General features: G+C 37.8%; 1 long non-coding RNA gene across 1 annotated transcript in view; it reads right to left on the reverse strand.

Annotated features, from left to right (window-relative positions):
- LOC115597944 overlaps nt 1-15,277 on the reverse strand; it is a 57,740-nt gene extending 42,463 nt beyond the window's left edge. The window contains exons 1-2 of the long non-coding RNA XR_003987284.1: nt 15,212-15,277; nt 14,172-14,240 (exon numbers count right to left, since the gene is read on the reverse strand). This is a non-coding gene — a long non-coding RNA (uncharacterized LOC115597944). The remainder of the gene's footprint in view (nt 1-14,171; nt 14,241-15,211) is intronic.
- Between the last annotated feature and the right edge of the window lie 1,020 nt (nt 15,278-16,297).

Genomic DNA, 16,297 nt, shown 5'->3' on the forward strand with positions numbered 1-16,297 from the left:
CTATGGTATTAAATATGTGTACATGTTCATGTCCCTAAAACCATGTATTATGCTTAGAAAAAAAAAGGATCTCAATGAACTGGGATAACAAATCTTATGAATTCATGTGCAAGGAAATGATTTTGAGAAGTTAACTAAAAAGTTCTACCATCACCATGTCCGTCATAATAAAATAAACATAATGAAAATAGTGTATTCTATAAACTCATGCAGCCACAGGAGTTAGATTATGTAAAATGGCTTATAATAAAGAAAACTAATAATTAATAATATTTAGCAAAAGTGATTGTGAATCTTTGATAATTAAATTTTGCCAGCTGCTATGTCCACTAATGAGCCTACATGCTGATTTAGTAGAATTAGTCTTTGTATTCAGTAGAGTAATATATCCCTCTTTGTATTGCAGGGACAAAAGAGAAATGTCATCAGGGTGCTGCCTGCCTGCACACATGAACATACTCTCTAGAAATTGCCATGTTATTGGAAGCATGGAGGAATGCCACTAGGAAAACACAGGAAACCCAAGACAAGGCTTGACATAGCTAAATTCAATTATCTGACATTTTCATTCAGGTTTGAGAGTGGTGTTTCCAAAGCCACTGTTTTGTTAGCGCCTGTTCCAAGCCCCTATGGCATTCTTTATGATTATTAGTGAAACAGAAATTAAATGTCAACTGACCCGTACAGTGTTCACTGGAGTCACGTGTTTTGGAGACCCAGATACTGCATCTGCATCACTGTGTGATGAACAGCACGTACATTCCCAATTAGGATCTGCTGTGAGTGCCAGGATAGAGAAAGGAAATCTGATGAAACTTCTTCAACTGTCGACACGCTGAGTGAATTGCTTTCTGTTTCAAACCACGTGTGATTGGCTTTGCAAGCTTCTGTTCAGTGAAAAACGAGTTAGGATGTCTCATTGCAGCTTAAGAGAAAGAAATTAATAAATACAGAAGCCTGAATGATTGAAAATGCCTTTTAAAAAAAGACCTAGGAAATACAATGTTACTATTAATGGGCTGCCCAGGGAAGTAGTTGATTCTCCGTTGCTGGAGATATTTAAAAAGAGACTGGATGTGGCACTCAGTGCCATGGTCTAGCAACCGCAACGGTGGTTCAAGGGTTGGACTCGATGATCTCTGAGGTCCCTTCCAACCCAGCCAATTCTATGATTTTATGATTCTATTAGGTAGGTGCATGTTGAAAAAACACAGTCATGCACTTTTTAACAGGCAAACCAAAGAGCAGCATCCTAATGCCAGACAACATACATCTGCTAAGAGCATTGTGCAGGAAGAACATTGTTTCTCAGGTGGAATATTCTGAATTACTGTTGGTCAATATATACTTCAGTGCCACCCCTAGCTTTTAATACAACCCCTAGCTGGAAAACTATCAGTGATATCAACCACTCCCACTGTTTTCAGTGCAACATATCACTGGTACTGCTAATTTCCAACTGTTCTGGTCCAGGCAGCAATCTGCCCTTTTGCAGCAAGCTAAAAGACTAGAAAAAAAAGTCTGCCCTTTAAAGCAGAATTGTTAGTCATCCAATCTAATATGTTTAACTGGTTGAGTGTGTTAAAGACAAATATTATTGTTATTCTACATGTATCATTTCTGCCTAAATATATGCTGCCATGAATGTATGTCACAAGCATTAACTTCATCCAAGATTTCCAAATTATCTTTTTTCTATGACATGAAAAGAAGGTTATAATTTCCTCATTTCTTAACATCCTCTGATGAATCACCCTTGAAAACATTCTGTCACAAGCATTGGAGGAGCACTTCGTATCTTTTCTTTTTCTCCTTTAGCAGACAAATGGTATCCCATCACACACAGAACAAGCACACGCAGCAGATCTGGAAAGAATTACTCTCCAGCTATTAGTTTCTCTCTGTAACAGTAGCTCAAAACGTTGGGTGGTTGTTTTAAATAATAAAATTTATTTTAAAAAGCCACAATTCCTCATTATCTCTTGTGTAGCTTCCAGTCCTGGTGGCTACACAGCTCCAGCCCCAAGCTGTATCTCCACAATGCCATCCCTTTGCAGGGCCATGTTTTTACCACCAGAGAAACATTAGTTCCACGCATAATCTAGAAACCCTTTTTGAAAGCACTTTTTGCTTCCAGAGATTCTGCTTTCTGCAAAGCTGAGTTATATGCTCACCTCTGCAGACCTAACCAGAGGCCAAGCCTTTCCCAGAGTTTTCCTTGCCACAATAGAAAAGGAACACACAGGAACCCAAATCAGATGTGTGTTAGTGAAGGGACTGGCAGCAGCTTCCAGAGCAGTTGAACACAGGTCAGGCATGAAGCACTTCCATTAAAACACTGTGAAGACCCTATTCAAAGTCTTTCTGCAAGGAAGCCCAAAATCGTCATTGTTCAGCAAGATGTAGCATTTTTCTCTGCTAGGCTAGATGAGGGAGATGGAAACTGGACCTCTGTACACTAGACAAGTCCCAGGAAAGCCTGTCTTCCTTTGTTACCATCAAACTTCCTAAAATGAAGTGAACCTAAAATATAATAGCAACTTTAGACAGACAAATGAGAGTGTGGCCATTGAATTTTCGCTCACATGGACTTTTTCAAATAATAGCCCACTGTCTGCAATCACTTGCTTATGAATAACATAATTTAAGATGATTTCAGAGGCAGAAAATGAAATCATTAACAGTGGATAGAACTTCTAATAACACTTTTTATCTCACAGGCAGCAGTGTTATCCATACTTGGGCATAATTAGGACGAGAAATTGGTAATTTTGCTGTATAGCAGCTGACTGAACAAAAGAGACTATTTAAAATAGACTTAGTAAAATCTTTAATATTGACTCAGATTGTTTACTTGAAAACTTCTACAGAGCTAAGTGACATTTTGCCTTGTTAAGTATTAACATGCACAAACCTTAAGGTATGTTTTTCTTTTCTAACCAGTCACTATCCCTTTGGAGTCAGGATCCATAATGACTCATATTCCCGTATCTGGCTGGAGGTGGAAACAAATTTATCTTCTGAGATTTTGGAAAATGTAATCACCTACTGGAATTTTTAATACAAAAACTTATTCTATGAACCAAAGTTGTTGTGGGGGAAGTGTAAGAAGCTAGCTTTTTCAGTAAAATACCTGAGTGCCATAAGAACTCATAGGAATATGAAAGAAACATAAGAAGCAAAATATATTGTTAGGGAAAAAATATATTAAAAATAGGAGTAAAATAGGAAAAATAGCTTAAGATAAGAAAGTCGAAGTTAAGATTAACATTCTAAAGTAAGAAATGACAAAGGTTCCCTCTAAAATGTTTCTCGTATCCTCTTCCTTTTAAAGATGACCAATATACATGCAATCTACTCTACAACCATATACTGTATTTGCTGTGAAATTTTCACATTTCTGTTACCAGTCATTCCACAAGTCTTTCACTTCATTTAATAAAGTATCAGTCTCAGCAAGATGTCAGGGATTCTGAAACTTCATTTAAATCCCATCCCTCATCATGGTCCTATTAAAGGAACTGTACAGTGTCCCACAAGCTTATCTGTGACTCACATGCTATTCTTACATCAGACACTGACAGGTTTTTTGTTGCTGTTGTTGTGCACCACAATGTCACTGCAGGAGGTGCAATATGGCAAACAATGTCCCAGGTTACTGAGCCAGGCCTCTTGGAACCAAAGAAATTATGATACTAAGAGAACACAGGGTTACTGTTGGTTTAAAACCTGATCTGCACAGAGAATTTTTCACATCCTTTTTAATTGTCATATGTGGAAGTTTCTGGCCATTTCTGCCTGAAGAGTTTCCTGATCATCTTCAAACACAGAGAGACTGGCCTGACGATAAAATTGTATCATCCATGTTGCTCCAATTTCCTCTTTTTTTATGTCTTGCTTTATCTTCTGATCAGCTATAACCAAAAAAATAAAACAAGCAACACACAACCATAATCAAGTATTTTTTCTTTCCTATTTGTTTTTCCTTGCCAAATATTTTCTCTCTTTTAACTCACTATTAAATTCACTATAAATAAAACAAGTAGGGCTACTTGTTGTATTATAAAGCAAAGTGTAGACCATGGTAGCAAGTTTAGGTGAAATAAAAACACCACAGAGAACAACTGTATGACCGTTGCATTTCATCATATGTAAATTACATTATTTTTCTTGTTTCTTTATTTTCCTCAATGAGTTACAGTTTAGCACTTACATAAATGAACAATTCTTTTGTATTTTTAACCATATACCACATAGGATGTGATGATCATAGAATGTGACTGTACATGTTCATCAGGCACCCTTAAATCTTAGGATTTTGACATCTTTAAATTGTACTTCCTATCACTGCAGTAACAAATACAGCCAAATATTGTCAGAAGTTCTGAAACACCAACTTACTGAAGTTTTATCTGTAAGTTCTAGTCATGACATTGCAGCATCCATTAGGTTGGAGTAGATAGACTTCTGGAGACTGTTCTAAAACTCTGTTGACATTTGATACAGTTGCTCCAGCTGAATTTTTAAAACCTCCAAAGGTGGTGTTATAGGTGAATTGGGTGAGGTAACCACAAAAATAGAGCCATACATCTCATAGACTCCATAAGTTATTAACATTCCTATGAACAGAATGGATGTAGCAGCTGAGCAATGATTTCTGCTCCAAGTTTTCTATTCTGTTGATACCCTCACAAACCAGAGCCCAGCTCCTCCAGTCCAGTCAGTGTAGACCTGAATGAAGAACCAAGGGAATCAAACATCCTGGCTGCTCAGTGTGATGGGGTCCTTGGCCAGCACACCTCTGTTCCACCTCAGGCTCTGGTTTTTGTATGCCCAATGTGTCTTTCATGGTGGTTCTCTCCCTTCCCAGCCACTAGAGACTATTGTCTTAATTATTTATTGCTTTCTGAATTAGGCTGCAAACATAATCTGTCAATGGCCTTGCTAATCACACAGCCCCAGGCCAATCTCTTTGACATTCTCCTTATCTGAGACCAATTACTGATTGTTCCAAGGGATTTTGTTACCCTCTGGTTTCCTGCCCTCAAAATGTTACAAAATACATGAAGCCAGCAGCAGTTGCATAACAGGGTTCCTCTGTACTTCTTTGTTTTCCACTTTATTCTGGATTAACCTAGTCAGAACTGGGCAGACACAGTCAAGGTCTCACTTGCAGTATTTTGTAGTATTGATGTAAACTGCTGTTTTGGTTTGGTTTTCTCCTCAATCCCAGTCAGAATTTCTCTTATTCTGAGAAAAGGACAGTTTTGTTTTCTCTATAAATTCCTATTATACACTTGAGAACAGTAAATAGATTCCCCTTACCATGGTGGCCTTCTCTGCTGACTCATGTTACATTTGCACAAAAAAGAAAAAAAGAAAAAAAAAGTAATATAATCTACAGTGATACAAAATGTATTCTGCATTCCCCAGAGATCAAACGAGAATTTGTGTACATAGTCAAACTGGATCTTAGAAAAGTATATGGAAAATAAAATTTGAACTTAGGGTTTAGGTTTTTTTGTTCTTCTTTGTTGTTCATCTTATATGTAATTGCTTTGTACATTCATGAGAATGTCAAATTCTCAGAAGTCTATGGGAGGCTTTTGAGAAACCTTTCAAGAATAAGAATATGTATATTTTTAAACATATGAATTCCATTGAATATATATAAAAAATCATGCAATAGAGGAAAAGAGGGCATATAATGCCTCAACAGAAATAGACTGTATAGACTATATATTTCCAGTATAGACTGATTAAGAGGCAAATTCATTTTGGCAGCTGTGGTGCAAAGAGCTGAAATTTCAGTGGAAACCATTATTAACTTAGAAGCATCTGCCTGGATCAGTGAATTAAAGCAAAAACAGAGCAGAGCAACCTTCATGTTTTTTTCTTCAGATGTTTTCAAAGTACTTAGGTTGCTAATGCTTATTTCAGTGATGGTGGTAAAATAGGCAATTGGTTACAGGTGAGAAGCCTTATCTGTCACCTAATATGCTAATTGTTCCCATATAACCCCATCAAACTCTGAAGTTTTCTACAAATAATTTTCTATCATTGTAAAAAAAAGTTGCTAATAATTACTTCACTGTAGCACCATAATAAATAAGTAACTAAAATTTGTTTACTCATTTTGAAAACACAAGTCACCATGTAATGCTAAGTATATTATCATTACTTTCAACCCCTTATTTCTGAAGTAAAGTCCATCTCTGTATAAATTCATAGGAAAAATACCCTGATATTCCCCATCTCTGTCATTAAACCATAACGGTGACAGCAAGAAATAAACCAATTTTATTCTGCTTGAATTAATGCAGCCAAGTTTATGTGACACATTAAGCTTGAAAGACAGTTCCAAAAGCAAGTCACAAGTCACAAGATTTCCTTAAGAAGATTATAGGAAAAGATGCTTCACTAGAGAAGTTTTGCATTGGATCCAAAGTGTTATAATTTAGTGGTTATGTCTTGAATTAACATGTGTGGTATCTACAATAAATCATAGCGATAAAATGAGATATTTTTCACAGAATCACAGAATCATCTGGGTTGGAAAGAACCTCTGAGATCCATCATGTCCACTGCCACTGTGGTTACCAGACCATGGCACTGAGTGCCACATTCAGTCTCTTCTTAAAAACCTCCAGGGAAGAAGAATCCACCACCACCCTGGGCAGCCCATTCCAATGCCTGATCACCCTCTCTGTATCTGTAAAGAATTTTTTCCTAATATCTAACCTAAACCTCCCTTGGCAGAGCTTAAGACCATGCTCTCTTGTCTTACTGAGAGATGCCTGGGAGAAGAGACCAACCCCCACCTGGCTACCCCCTGCTTCCAGGGAGTTCCAGAGAGTGATGAGGTCACCCCTGAGCCTCCTCTTCACCAGACTGAACAGCCCCAGCTCCCTCAGCCCTTCCTCACAGGACTTGTGCTGGATCCCTTCACAGCCTCCTTGCTCTTTTCTGGACCTGCTCGAGGACCTCAATCTCCTTCCTGAACTGAGGGGCCCAGAACTGGACACAGTACTCAAGGTGTGGCCTTACCAGTGCTGAGTACAGGGGCAGAATCCCTTCCCTGGACCTGCTGGCCACACTGTTCCTGATCCAGGCCAGGATGCCATTGGCCTTCTTGGCTACCTGGGCACACTGCTGGCTCATGTTCAGCTTCCTGTCAATCCAAATTCCCAGGTCCCTTTCTGCCTGGCTGCTCTCAGCCACTCTGTGCCCAGGCTGGAGCTCCCCATGGGGCTGTTGTGGCCAAAGTGCAGGACCCAGCACTTGGCCATGTTGAACCTCATCCCGTTGGAATCAGCCCAACGCTCCAGTCTGTCCAGGTCCCTCTGCAGAGCCCTCCTGCCTTCCAGCTGATCCACATTTCCCCCCAACTTGGTGTCATCTGCGACTTTGCTGATGATGGACTCAATCCCCTCATCTAAGTCATTGGTGAAGATATTAAACAGAACTGGGCCCAGCACTGTTCCCTGGGGACACCACTGGTGAGTGGCCGCCAGTTGGATCAGCACCATTCAGCACCACTCTCTGGGTGCCTCCAGCAGTTCCTAACCCAGCACAGAGTGTTCCTGTCTGAGCCCTGGGCTGACAGCTTTTTCAGGAGGATGCTGTGGGGGACCGTGTCAAAGGCTTTGCTGAAGCCCAGGTAGACTCCATCCACAGCCTTCCCCTCATCCACCAGGCAGGTCACCCGATCATAAAAGGAGATCAGGCTGGTCAGACAGGACCTGCCCTTCCTAAACCCGTGTTGGCTCGGTCTGATCCCCTGTCCATCCTGTTGTGATGCCCCCAGGATGATCTGGTCCATAACCTTTCCAGGCACTGAGGTCAGGCTGACAGGCCTGTAGTGTCCTGGGTCTTCCTTTTGTCCCTTTTTGTGGATTGGTGTGACATTCCCCAGCTTCCAGTCATCTGGGACCTCCCCAGTGAGCCAGGACTGTTGGTAAATGATGGAGAGCGGCTTGGAGAGCTCTTCCCCAGATCCCTCATCACCCTGGGGTGGATCCCGTCTGGTCCCATAGACTTGTGAGAATCCAAGTGGCTCAGCAGGTCACTAACCCTTCCCTCCAGGATTACAGGGGAGCTACTCGGCTTCCTATTTCTCTCTACAAGCCCCAGAAGCAGCTGTCCTCAGAACTCCCTCTCTGACTGTTGAAAACTGAGGTAAAAAATGTGTTTCATTGACTTATGCTGTAATATATGGTTGTGTGGACAATGATTAAGACTGCAGTTATCTGGAGACAGTTAAGGCAACCAATTAATCTGAAATACATTAAAATTAATATGACATACTGTCTAATCAACTTTTAGAAACAGAAAGATGACATTTCAGACAATTATTTTTATCTCTCCAGGAACGTGGCAACAGAATGAGCTCTACAGCCTGTATAGTCCTCCAGCAGAGACAGAATCTGACTACACAAAACATTCTAAATGTCCCATGTCCACAGGGGATAATGTCAGACTGTTTGCCTGTAACTTGTAATCTGAAGCAAGGCATATGGGTTTAGATTTAATTTAGATTTTATTGATGAAATAATTATAAATTTTAATAACATTTATTCTCTTCTTTTATTTCAGGGTGTAAGTAGCCTAAAATGGGACTTATTTCACTGGTGCAGAAAACTGAAACTTCAGGGGATACACAGCTAGTCTGTGTATGACAAAGAATAGGTACCCAAAGAACAATCTACATTTAGAAGGCTGAGAAGATTTTCATTGAAATTCTCTTTAAATAGACATAATTTTGTGTAAATAGTGAAGAAATAATTGTTTACTACAGAAGATAATCATACCACATGTGTGAGGTCACAAAAATGCTGTATAAATTTACATGTTTCTCACTTGTGATTTGAATTGAATTTAAAAAAAATCCCTAAACTTCAAAGGATGTAAAGATTTATCAGCATCATGTGGGGAGTCCTGTCCAGCTGAGCTGATATCTTCTCAGTTTACTATGTCTTGGAACCTGACATTAAGAGATATTCACAACATAATGTAAAGAGGACAAGCAACTATTTAGATCAAGTTCTAAAAGCAAAGTAGCATTGATGAGATGGAGCTTTGTTAGAGCTGAAGCCCAAGCTTCTTGTGCTCTGTTGCAGGTTATTTGGTAGCCGAGCTAACTCATTTATGGCCACATGAACTATAGTACAGCTCTGGAAAGGAGAAGCAGAGATGGGACAAGAAATTTCTTTTGTGAATATTGTATTTGGTCCGAGGTCAGCTTTTGGAGTCTGAGTGTTCTCCAAGGACTTGAGACAACGGGACAATGTGGTATTAAGAAATTTTATCTCTACTAGTATTTGTGCATTTATTCTGGTGTTCAAGTCCTCATGATGGTGTGTTCTGGCAGCTCAGTCATCCACAGTGCTGCAGAGTGCTGAGATATGGTTTAATTTAACCAGGAATGGACAAAGGGTCTCAAAGGACTCTACATCCAGATTTCAAAAATACACAGTAAGTGTTTAAAATCAGCTCTGCCATTTCACTGGGCACTGAGATTAATTTATGAATGAGATTTCTGTGTGTCAGAGGGAAATCAATCAGCCAGAGTTTACATAGATAGCAAAGCACTTAATAAAATATAACAGTATATAATTCCTATGTGCTCTCTTTCTAAAGTTAGGATTTATTTTATCACCCTTTCCAGCAACAGTCTTAAGTTGTCCTCATTGTATCTGATAGTTATTTTTTTAATCTTTTCACATAATTATACAAACACCATTTTAGTACTGCTACATGTGGAAGAAAAGAAGTAAACAAATTATCAGACTAATCCTTGGTGCAAATCAGCATCTGATATGTTGACTTAATTTTATTAATTAATTCTGCTCATTGCTGTAACCAATTGCTCTTTCAAAAAACATCAGACAAGAACAAATGCAAGACTGAAAAATAACAGAAATGTCATAAACCATCGGAATAACACATGTTCAGGTATGCTTTTCTGTAGTGAAATGAGGCAACCAGGTGCCACTAATTGCCAGGGAGTGAGCATGAGCTTGTGTCAAGCCTACCTGTGCCTAATTAGGGTGGTCCGGGGGACCGGGGGGCCAATAAAAGGAGCTCATGCTCACTCTCTGGCAATTAGTGGCACCTGGTTGCCTCACTTCACTACACTTTTCTAGGCCTGAAGTGGAAGACCAAAGATACCTCTTTGAAAAAAATGCCATGTTTTGAAAAATTTTAAGCCTCACCACTTTCTTGAATTTAAAATATTGACTGAAGACTTTTAAATTTATTTCTTCATTTAAATATCACTACTTTTTAAAATAATCTACCTTAAAAATAGATTAAACAGAAAATGTAAATAAATGATTGCAAAAAATTGCATTTATGTAAAAATGCATTTTGAAAAATTGTAACCAGACAAGTATTTACGTAGCAAATGAGCCATGATTTGGTTTTCTTTCTTATTACATGCATTAAACAAAAAGAAATGTAAAGAACAAAATTTTTATCTGGACTGTTTTCTATGTTAATTTTTCAATCAGTTATATAAGATTTATTAAGATGAGAATAAAAAAAAGAACTAAAATTAATAATTCAGCTTTTTATAAAATCTATATTTTCTTAATTCTTAAGATGTATTGAAGCTAGAAAAATGCCTATCAGAAATAAAAAAATATTCAAAGTGAATAAACATGTATTTCCAAATTTGAATGCCCCATTTATAAAATATACTTATTTAGCTCAGAATATCCTTGCATATTTTGTATTTCTGGCACAGAAGGTTAGTGAAACGCTAGTGTTAAGAAGAATAGCTCCATCTAGTTAAAAATTTGTAACACAGCAGGCTTCAAGTAAAGCTGAACAACGTACTTTTTGAATCTTGAGTTCCAGTCTTCCAATACATCACATCTTTAAGGATTTATTAACAATTTTTTTGTGAGAAAAAACAATGGAAAACTCAACTGTTATGAAGTCCACAAGAAATAGGAAGTAGGAGATATTCTCCATTGAATATCATGGAAACAATTCCAGTGTCCATCCCATCCCTGGTTGTTTCCTCTTGCAATAAAATCCTCTCTAGTCTCTATTGTTCTTCTAGTTTCATATCTTATTTTTTTTCTGAGAATTTTTAACGATATTTCCACCCTTTGATACTCTATCTCCCTTTTCAAACCCTATTCTAGTTATCCTCAAAATTTTCAGAAACATCAATACCTTTCAATGGCCTGTTCCCATTATTCAGTTTCTCAAATTGTGCCTTTTTGTTTTGTGGGGTTTTTCTGGTTTTGTTTTCGTTTGGTTTTGAGTTTTGTTTTTGTTTTTTTGCAACACACATCTGTATCTTCTTCACTGGAATATAACGCCCTCCAAAAAAATGTTTTTCCTCTTCCTCCATTTGCAGTCAGGTCAGGAAAGGCTGGGTGATTTTTCTTAGTACTTTATCTAAAATGAGATTTGATGGATATAATTAAACTATATATGTATTAAACTATATCCAACAGTTAATATTTTGCAACTCTACCCTTCAAGGATCTACCAGTTAAAGTACTGTGAAATCTGTTTTCTCAAGTCAATTTTTTCTTCCTATGAGGTCTGCAAATATCTGCCATAAAAAGACAGCTTGCAGACACCTGGTGTGATGCACAGGGTAACACCAGTACACTCACTGTCATGTTTGTTGCTTCAGAGTGCTAAACTGCAACATTTACAGAGCAAGAAGTAAAGGATCCTTCTGTAATCTATAATCAATGTCATGATAACAGAATGCTACATTTTGCAGTCATGTGCATCTTCTGGTTTTTTTTTGTTTTTTTTTTTGAAGTAGATAAAGTTGACAGCCAAAAAGAGATATTAACAGCCAAAGGGGCTGTCAGCAAAAAACCCTGTGAGAATTTGCATCTTTATTAGAAATAAAGATGCTGATGAGGAATCCATTCAAGTTATGGTTCTCAGAGTAAAGGGCTTGGTACAACAGAAAACAGGAAAAAAAGGAAAATTGATGGGCCACTTGTGTCGTCTGCACTTTTTATCAAGTTTTATCACCCTTATTTTATTTTCGTGATGTTTCAAGGATAAAACCTCCATGATACCTGAAGGAATCTAGAGATACTGCCTGTTGACTGTGAATTTTATGACAGTAAATAACTGATCCATGAAGAAAAGGGTGCATAAAAACTTACCTGCATAAAAACTTCTGACAGATAGGACAAGAAGTTAAGATAGCAGAAAAACCAAAAACAAACTGGTACTGTTCAGAGAATGGCTTAAGGACCTTAAAGAAAATCACAAGATCTGAATTCTTGCCATCCTCATTAGAATTAGCCAGAACTTGTGCCCTGAGCAGAAAGCTTCTGAATCCATGTGAATGTTAGTGCCCAAAAGTGCAAATTATTCACACCAAAGTAGCCCAATTTTGTGAGTGTCTAAATTTTGTAAAATTCCAGCTCCACTTCTGAAAGCATCCAGAGCTTTGTTAATTCTCTCAAATCTGCTTTTCTCTAGGTTTACATCTACTGATAATGATTTTCTCCTGGCTTCTCTCCACAGATTTACCACTTCAAGTCTCTGATAAAATCCTTATTACATTGGCATGTAGTTCCTTGAACAAAACCCAAAAAACCAAAAGGCTTGCTGACCCACAAAGCTGCTAGATTATCGTTTGAAGGCAAGGGAGGGGGAAAAAGGAAGCTCTTTGATATAACATCAGCAAGGGGTGTCTGTGAATCCAATATCAAATCAGACTTCTAAAAAGGAACAGGAGCCAAAGATGTATTTTATGTAATTCAATCAAAAACTAATCAAGTGATAGGAAAGTTTGGGGTGCATAATTGCTGTGAAGACTCTGAAGACAGTGTAAATTGGCTGGGGTGTGGGTTAGCACAGGGTGTGCCAGCCAGTTTCAACAGTTTGGTTGGCACAGAGGGCTAAGGTATCAATAAGATCTGGTCATGCTTTAAAAACAGCTAGAAGCATGGCAGCTGGATTGTGTCTTCATGTGTATAGCCTATCACCATTATCAATTTTCATGTTTTATGAAAATATAATATATACATTATTTTATTTCATATATTTTATATTAAACCTTCGCAGTAGCATGGCAGCTGGATTGTGTCTTCACATGTACAGCCTATCACCATTCCTACTTTTCATGTTTTATGAAAATATTATATATATTATTTTATTTCATAGATTTTATTTTAAGCCTTCACAGATATAAATGTATTTTGGCTGTTTCTTATGGCTGAGAGCAGTTCAGAAAAGCTGAGAAACTGGGACAAATCTAATTGTGTTAGATGTAGTTGAGCTCCACTTATGCTACCCATGTTAGCATCCTTCTAGCTACTTGGAGTGCTAGGGTTCACGTGGTATCTAATTGTATTTGATACTCATCTAACAAGAGGCAGAAGTACTCAGCCCCTCAGAAAGGTTGAATCTCAGTTTATATATCACAATCAGAATTGTTCTGCTATTATTTCAAAAACTGAGGGATTTCAACAGATCGTGTTTTAAAAGAACTTTTAGGAATGATTCACCTTGCTCAGAAACATAGCACAGAATATTCCAGAATTTACGAAGTTTTAAGAGTTTTGATATAGTTGTCTTTCAATGCCAATGCAAAGATATGTAACAAATACTGGAAATATTGCATTCCAAAAGTCTGGAGCTCAGTTTAGGTTCTACTAATTTGTGTTAAAGAATTAAAATAGTTTTAATTTGCATAGTGCACAGCTTAATTATTTTTACCTCGGTGATCTAAAAAAAATCCATTTTGGGGGGCAGGGAAACAGCTGAAAGAACACACTATGGTTTTAAAAGCGTTTTTGATTTATAAGTAAGAGAGGTGAATTTTCCTCTGACAGGAAAGGAAGCATAAAGTCAGAGGTCAAAAATCTCCCACATTCAAACAAAAAGAATCAATCTGTTTCACCCACATGCAGTTATAGTGATAACACTAAATCTGGCACATATGGTGCTAATTATCTGTGCAAGCAACTGCACAGTCAAGACTTGAGTGAATTTTGTTTCTGGATAAGAAAAATCGCAATTTAAGAAGACACCTGCCTGGCTAAAATTATAAATAGAATTCTAAATGAGATTCCAGGATGAAAAATACAGCATCTTCAAGTACTTCTAATGAAAAAAAGAGTGTTGAATTCATGTGATTTAGTCAACATTCCACTGATATAACAGCACTTACTCACTCTTCTGCTGATTCTTCGTCACTTGCATTTGTTCTTCAGTATTAACCTCGTGGCTAGGAGCTGTCAACACTGTTAAAAAAAGAAAATAGGGAAAAAAAAAAAAAGAAAAAAGAGGAAGCTCAGAGAAAATCTGTGCATATAGCAAAAATACAGGTAAAATGGATATAGCTTGTTTGTCATTTTTTATTTTTTAACTTTAGATTAGCTGAAAAAAATTTAAAAGCCAGAACTTTTTTCATAGTTCTTTCCGAGTTTATTTCTTTCAGTGGAGGTTAAAAAAATCGAAGAAAGGAGGCTTATTGCAGTGCTATGATGACCTCTTGTGGTTAAATAACAAATGCATTTTGCTTCACAGTTTCTCAAATAATGTCAGTATCAAAGGTTAAATTCTGCTCTTAGATCTGAACAGTTTTGTGTTGCTAATTCCACTTTGTCTGAATTAATGTCTCCTCCCAAACATGTCACCAGTATTTATTTAGATCACTACTAAAGAAAATATTTTTTAAAATACCTCAACCTTCTCATTCCACAAACTTAACAGGAAAGTTAAGAGTACATATTTTTCACATAGTAATTTTGTTAAAGCCTATTCATATCTCTACATAAGTAAATTCACTGATATAAAAAACTTTATTTTTTAATTAAGTCATACCTACTACAAAATGTTAATGAAATTATATGGTACTAGCCACTCGTAATAAATTAGATAAAGAGATATTGAACATTATATTGACAGATTACGGCAATAAATATTAAACCTATATATTTTAATGTAAAAATTTAGTGTATTAGCTAATTACATGGATTGTCTGAAAATTGCTGCTAAAGCTGTCTCCAATTTTTTTCTGGTAACAAAAATCAGAGAACAGGGCGTTTTCTATTGTTGCTGAATGCAGCCGATTAACCTGGATCATGTCAGCTGAAACCTTATCCCTTATTAGATAAAAATCACTCAAGACTTTAGCCAGGCTTTGCAATTTCCTGCAGTCATTCAAAAAAGTACACAGATTTCACGAGACAACTTTGCTGAGTGATAATACCTCAAAGGATGGTCCTGACAGTATTTACAGAACTCATGGTAGCACTTTCTCACTGGAGGATCACCCACGGTGGTATTTGCACCTGCCAGGCAGTGTTCACATGACCCTGCACCTTACTAAATTTAGGACCTATTGCAAAGCCATTTCTGCACTGGCTCTGCTGTCTGGAGCTTGTGGACAGCATAACCTTGGACTGCCACCAGCTGGAGATGTGCCACATTCTGATACACTGTGGTGGCAGCTGGGGGAGGCCTGAATTCAGCTGCAGAGAGACAGTACTTGTTTATGTTACACATAAACACTTCAGAGGTGTGTGGGTTAGAAACAAGGATTGCTGTTAGTGTACACAGTAATAAGTCACTCATATTGTTACCTCTCCTTGTTCCTTTCCCATGAAAAATTGAATATTAGAGGCTGTCAAGCAAAACACACTAGAACAATGGAACAATGATGACCAGGAAAAAAAAAAAAAAAAAAAAAAAAAAGGTTTAAGTTAAAATGTGGTTAACTTCATGTGTCAGGGAGGAATCGCTGACAGTGGTCACGCATCCTGAAAAACTTTTGTGGCTTTTGAAACATCATCAACAAGCTGCTTCTGACAGCTTCTTGGACAAGGAAGTTCTGAGCACTGCTGGCAAGCTGATTTGGTAGGCAAAAACAAATTGTTTGTATATGGGAGGGAGCTGTTTTATTTCTCTTGTCTAATAGGCCTGGTCTGTGTCATTCTTGTTTTAGACTGTAAGCCTATTTCGTAAGGAACAAACTTCGGTACTCTAGGCACTATTTGAACTCTTGACTAATTACAGTTTGCATATCTGAGCATGAGATTTATTTTTTTTTTTTAATGTCTAAGTGCTGCCATTATCTCCCCTGCAGCTAGTTACAGGTGTGGTGATAATTGTGGAGACAATTTTAATAATGTGACCCTCAAGGTAGCATTACTGCCCTGGTTCAGTCTGGCCTGCCAGGTGGCTTGTGGCCACTCCATGCCCAGTGGAGGCTCCTGGTCAGCCAGCCAAGAAGCCAGCTAGCTAGTGACCTTCCTAGAGAAAGCAGTGGGTGGCTGTTTGGGCAGCAAACATCCAG

The sequence above is a fragment of the Calypte anna genome, chromosome 2, assembly GCF_003957555.1.
Source record: "Calypte anna isolate BGI_N300 chromosome 2, bCalAnn1_v1.p, whole genome shotgun sequence".
NCBI classification, from domain to species: domain Eukaryota; kingdom Metazoa; phylum Chordata; class Aves; order Apodiformes; family Trochilidae; genus Calypte; species Calypte anna.